This window comes from Anopheles ziemanni, chromosome 3 (assembly GCF_943734765.1).
Source record: "Anopheles ziemanni chromosome 3, idAnoZiCoDA_A2_x.2, whole genome shotgun sequence".
Taxonomy (NCBI): Eukaryota; Metazoa; Arthropoda; class Insecta; order Diptera; family Culicidae; genus Anopheles; species Anopheles ziemanni.
The window spans coordinates 96,404,794-96,411,516 of NC_080706.1; positions in this window are offsets into that span (position 1 = coordinate 96,404,794).

The window sequence follows — 6,723 nt, forward strand, 5'->3', positions numbered from 1 at the left end:
AAAAGCGTGCGTTTGAGTGGGAGAGTTCATTTGGATTCCTGCTACGCAAAACAACAGATACCGCACAGAAAAAAAACATGGCGGCTCCTTTAAGCGCGCTCCTCTTTCGAGCATGAAAACATTGACTTCTTGCTTGATTCCCTTTTCCTCTCTTATCGCAATATTAAAGGAAAGTTTGAAATTGCCTTTTTCGTGTGCATGTTTGCATGTTGCGATGAACGTTTAATTACCACATTTAATGCTCCACTCCCTCCTTTTCCACACCCAACACGCTTAATGGCCGTGGAAAAGCCTTACATGTCCATGTCAGGCCATCATTTTGTCACGTAGTCACGCCGCTGCATGCAACCTTGGAGCGCCTCCGTACACCGGACACCAGCACGAGGAAGGAACGGAAAATGGCCAACCGACAAAGCGGTGGAAAACTACGGCGTCAAGCTACGGGCTACCTACGCTTTTCCTGATGCAGCAAGCAATCTTTTCGCCGTGTGGCGTTTGGGCTTGAAGAAAAAAAAAAAGGATGGCTTTGAGAACATAAATCTCACCCTTGCCAACCCCTTCCCCGTGTTCATTCCCTTCCACAAACGCCAGGTCACGGTTTTCTTCGCCGTTTCTTGTCCGAGAAAATTGAACTTGGTGTTTGGGGCCCCGGGAAAAATCGGGTGCCCGGCGTGTAAGCGTATGGGATAAACCCACGTGCTTGTTTGCGTGCCAACTTGCGAGCCTTCCCCATTCCCCACTCCGCGAGAAAACCCCCCTGAATGTGTCACGTCCAGTCAATGAGCCATAGAAAGGCGGAAGAAATCTGGGAAAAGCACTGAATTACGCAGCAGCAGCAGAATGTGTACCTTGTGCCGACAGGATGAGCATAACTCGACAAAGTTTGCCACGCACCCCACCGGTTGGGTAAGTGTGTGGGTTTCCAACAGAACACTGTGGGACGATTTGGGGAAAATGGATAGAAAGGCAAGTTCTCGGCTTCAACAGGAAGCCAACAGTTTGTGGAGATCGGTTTACAAATCACGCCATACTGCGGCACGGAACTTTTTCCCACCAGTGGGTGTGGGTGGGAAGAAGGGGGAGGGGAATGACACTGGCAACGGTCAGCGGAAACGGAAAAGCGCCCTGTGCGGGTCTTTGAAGCCAAACGCTGGCACCAAACGTTGGCGGAAAATAATACGGGAAACCATCGAACCACGCTCGGGAGTATATTTTCCCGCGCATCGGTGGGAAAAGAACCGAACCGAAAACGCAACAGAAGCGACCTGTGGGAAGCTGTGAGCGAGTAGTTTCTGAAGCGCATTTTCCGCCCCTACGAGAAGTTTATAATGAGTTCTGCTTCTAATGAAGAGTAATGCGAACGGCCGAACGTCTTGCGCGGATACTTTGTTGCCGCGAGGCGTGCGAGGGGTGGCGGGGAAGGATGATAAACCTACACAGGAAAAAAAAGAATTTTCCAACAGATGCAGCAACACGTTTTATGCAACGCACAACATTTGATAGGGAAAGCCTTAAACAATAATTTCTAACCATTTTACAAGGCAATTGGAATTGTTTCATTTGAAATAGTTTCCTTCCTTACGCACATCTTTACGTGAAACAAGCATTTCCCTGATTTAATGCACATTTTTCCGCTTCACTTTCGGCCGTGGTTTTCCTTTTTTTTTGGCAACCATTGTGGATGGCCCCATTTTAAAAGGTCGACCGACTTTAACTGCTCCGCTCGTGTTTCGGTCAATGATGCACATAAAAGTGCATCGCCACGGTCTTCCCATTTCCTTTTTAAAAAAATTGAAAGAACCCTCTCCCCTTCCCCCCTTCGAACCGATTCGGCCAGTTCGACTTTAAATGACCCGTTTTATATCCGCCGGGAGCTTCTACCGAGCAGTGTGTTTATTATTTTGATTTCTCCATCCGCTTTCCATCCGGGATAGGAACTAGGTGCCTGTCCCAGGGTGGAAGCGGAAGTCGTTTGCATAAAAATACATTAGAAATGACCAACCTCCCTCTCGCCCCGCGCCCTTTCCTAGAAGTGGAAAAATCGCTGGGATTCTTCCCTTGAAAAACGCAGCCGGACGAATGAAGAGCACCGCGTTTAAATGCAACAGCACTTTGCGAAGAAAAGCGCTAGAGTGTGTTTTTTCCAAACCCCATTCCTTCCCTTCCCCATGACAGCTAGGGTCCCCCATTAGCCGCGGGACAAATTAACAGACCGAGCGACAACAATCGGATTTGCGTCCGACAGTAAAACTCCAGTCCGCTTTCCTCCTCGGGGCGAAAGGAAAGGAAATGAGATGGGTGAGGCGGTGCAAGGCTTATGCTAAAACCTGGTTTGCAACAGTTAAGCACCGCGTTTCTTTTAGTCCCTTTTTTTGCAACCACCGGGACACATTGCAGCATGATATCAGTGTGCACTTTTCCGGGGTTCCCACAAATCGTTCTCTCTTCCGCACTCGCTCTCGCTCTCTCTCCGACTGTTGATTGCAGAAGAATCAGCTGGCATCTCCGGCAGGCTCAGCTGGACTTCTCGAGGCAGCAGTGAGCAAGGGCACACACCAGTGTGACAGAGTGGGGTCGCCGGGCGAGCCTGAGTCCGCCGGTTTTGCAGCAGCAGCAGCATCAAGCTCATAAATATGCTCGATTTCAAGGTTGCACCGTGCCCGGTTCCCCGGTTTTTTTTTTTGTGGGCCGCGCTTTTCACGTCCGCTTCACGGCCACGGTGAGCTGCGTCAGCGTGAGTGCGGAGCGTGATCCCTACCTCTCCAGCGGGTTTCATGACCAACATCATCATCTTCTTCATGACGTCATTTGGACCCGCTCTACCGGACTCGCGAGGGAAGAGGACGGGAAAGAGAGTGTGACTGAGGGGATTGTAAAGTTCACGGCTGCAGTGTGTTGTATTGCATCGATCTCGTTTGCATTCGGATATCTTCTTTGTTGGCGCACAGATGGACGCCGATTTCCATTGCGAACCATCAAGAGTTTCTCCAACACTTTACTTTGAAGTATCTTTTATCTGCCCACGGGGAAGTACTTTAACGATCCAAGCTGGATTGGAAAACGCAGCTGCAAATGCTAAATCCCTCCGCGAAGTAATCGATGATGGGAAGGGGTGGGGGGGGGGGAAGTCACACCCAACCGGTTTCTCGGTACCGGAGAACGAAGCTACCCGAAACCGCTTTGGAAGCGCCCGAAATTTTTACATCGATGACCTTCGACCTTTTACCGCTGCTGAGCGGTCTCCTCTCATGGCGCTGCCGGGTTTTTCCTAGAGCAACGATAGCAATCCCTGACGACGACGACGACGGGTTGGCGATTGTCAACATTGTTCTCCGGAATCCGGACTGAGGAGGAACCTCAGTGTTGTTCGTCCACCGGAATTTCCTTTCCAACCGGCCTCAGTAAAACCTTCATATCATCGAGGTTTGGTTTGGTTATTCCTTTCTTTTCTCCGACTGTCATTTCACCGGAGTATGACGTTCCGGGGGGTTTGTAATTTACAGCCTCAAATCCACCAAAACACCACCTTGGGAAGGAAAAATGGTGCGTTACTATCAAACCCCGGTACGATTTATTTGTCTTTGCTCGTCGAGCGGACGTGATGATTTATGGAATGCCAAACGATTGTCTGGGAAGCTCGGTATGCGTTAGGGAAAAATCCACCACCATCAGAGGATGGTAATTGATTTTTTAAATTCCCATTTTCCGTGTACGTCACTTCGATGTTTCCAATCACAGATTTAATTAGAATGTGCATCATGCGTTTTAAACTGACGGAAGGAAAACTCAAAGCTAGGAATTTTCAACAAAAAACACTTTCACCAAACGGTGAAGTCTCCAGATGGCTTGGTTAATCAGGTTGTGTTTCGGGGAAATTTAACCTTTTCCAAAGGTCTTTCCTTTTTTCCCATTTTGTTTCTCGCAACATTTCGCAACATAACCAAAATGCTTCATGAAAGACGTCTTCAGTATCTTAAGGAACGGAAAAATGTGTCCTTAATGCAAGCCACGTTTACTGATTTACCTCTCGTGGGAGCAAATCTGCGTCGCTTCCCCCCTCCCGTCTTATCCGCGTCTCATAATTTGGCGGACATTTTTCCCGCGTCACAAGCGGAAAGTTGGCAGGTACTTAGAGCTCGTCAACTCGTCCGGTTCCGGAGGTTTGCGGGCGCAATAATGTATCATCATCACGCACGAACGTTGGCCATGCTCGCATTTTGGTGGAAAACTTTTCTCCTCCTCGGCGAAAGACCCCGTGGTGGGATTTGTGAGTGAAAAAGTTCCGCGTGGGACATTTCTTGCAGCATTTTCCCCGCCGGTTTGAGACCGAAAGGAATTACCTCGAGATTGGAGCGTGGCCCCTTCCGGCCAGAACCTGAGGCGCGTGGATCCTCAATTAGAGAAAATTTGTTTACTCCCTATGCCGCACACCTGGGACGAACGTTGGTTTTCTCCTTTTTCTCGTTGCACGGATTTCTAAAATGTCAGCAAGTGTGGGCCCCCGATCGAGGTCCTTTTGCGTCGTTCGAGTGCGTCATCAAGTGCCGGGATCGAAATAGGGCTCGGGGGAGAATAGAAGCCGAGCTCCGCGAAGTTTGAGGACGTTTTCGTTTCGGGTTTTCCCACGCACCAAGCGAACGGAGGGAAAGGATTTTCGGAAAGTCACCACTTTCTCGATGACCACTTGAAAATACTAATCAATCATGAACGGCGATGGGGTTTTTCCATGGCGGCCAAATTAACATCGTTTGCTCGTTTTTCGTCTCCAAGGGGGAGAAGGTGCTTCGAAGCTCCGGAAAAGTCAGCGGAGCTAAAGCAAAGTCTTGTTTTAATTAAGAACCAGTTGCCGGGAGTATTATTATTCACCCTAATGGTGTTTATTCTCGGTGAACGGGAAACGAAGTCTTTGTTTCATGAACTCAAATCCTTACCATCCTTAATCCCCAGTCCATCTGACAAACACTTCCTCCCGATAAAGGTGAGATGGAAATCCACATCTTATCTGCCTATCAAATGGCCTAAAGGCCACGGAGTTGACCTAATTCGAGGCACAAAATCTCTGAGGCTGAGGTAATGGCTGGAAACTAATCCAGCAAAACGCACCATTTCATCATCAAGTCTCGCAATCGGTCGGCCTCGATCGTCCGGAAAATGAAAATAGCTCCCGAATGACCCCCAATGCACGTTGGATCTTGATAATGGTCCGCGATTCCGTTGCGTTGGAAAATATTTTCTCATCAAAAAAAAAAAACCCCCCAGCATTGACCTCCATTCGTCCCGAGTGGTGCTAAATAATGCTTATTGCATTGGCGCCATCGGAAACGCTATGGGGTCGTCGGTGGATGCTGGAGGGGTGGGATGGGGCGGGTGTGGTTGATGGTCCGTTCCCGATCGGTGCGCTATTTTTGCCCCTAATGGAATGGCAATAAAGTACCGAACCAAATCACCTCTGAAGTGCAACGTACCGAATCGTAACGATCGCATTGGATTTTCTCGGTGAGATTTTCCCAGCGCTGGGTGGGTGAAACCTGTCCGGTATAGTTTTCCTTTAACGGATTCTGCTTTATTAAACATAGTTAGTTCGGCCAAGTTGTCAACAGTTCGGTTATATATCTTCACTTGGGGGAAACATCTGCATAAAGCATTATTGTTGTAGAGGTTCATTATTCGCCATACCACCGTAAACAGATACGTCAAGCGTAGGATGTAATTCCGAGTGGCTTCTCAGAGTGGTTCAGTATCTAGTCAAGTGCTGGCGATGCTGAAATGGCTTGGAACGGATCAGCGATCGGTCAGCCAGGCTTAACGATAGTTAATAAAGTTATTTCTGTACACGCGAAACATGGGTTGGAGAGTGTAAAACCTATAAAAAAAACTGGCAAACTGGAGATGCACGTCAAAGGTTCACAAAGAAAAAAAGATGAAATAAATTGCTTTCCCTTCCTCGAAGAAAAATTAAACAAAGTTGCGATCAGCTGTTCAAGGCAGAAACGGATGAAAAAAGAGTCAGCGGAAGAGCAAACTGCTTACGCACACGAACACCTCGGAAAAGTGTCCCACTTCAGACGCGTTCTCGGCACGTCTTAATACTCGTGCAGGCAAAAATAAAATGCACTAAATATGCTCCTTGCGCCAGCTGCTCACGGGCCAAAGATTTGCGTCGATGGTACGCCGGTACGCATGACCTTTGGGTGCGTGTGTGCAATATTGCGCGTACGTATGGGTGACGCGGGGTGAAGGAAAATTCTTCCCGCACGGTGCCGTGACGTTTCGGGGAAAATTGTCCGACCGAGTCAGTGCGAGTTTGGTTTCCGTCCAAAAACCATCCTCTGACGCCAGTCGTGCGCGGATTCGCATCGGTTTAATCGTCCAGTGTTTGGTTGTGGGTTAAACGGGAAATATTATTCCCCAAACAAAACAGGAAAATCGGCAATTTGTGAAGGTTGTTTAACTTAAAGTGAATTGTGACGGAAAAAACGGTTAGGTGATTGAATTCAAGCAATCTCGTTATCTGGACCACAAAAGCAAGTGTTATGCAACGCCTTGCAAGGATTTGTTTTTCTTTTCGCAGTCCGACAAAGTGACGCGAATGTGTTGTAAATGCGCACGCAACCGAACCGATTTGCGTACAACCATGTACGATATTTATTTATTCGTTCAAACATTCCATCGGCGAAATTAAAACAAAAACAACTCGTTGGAAATGAAGTGAAGTGATGATTG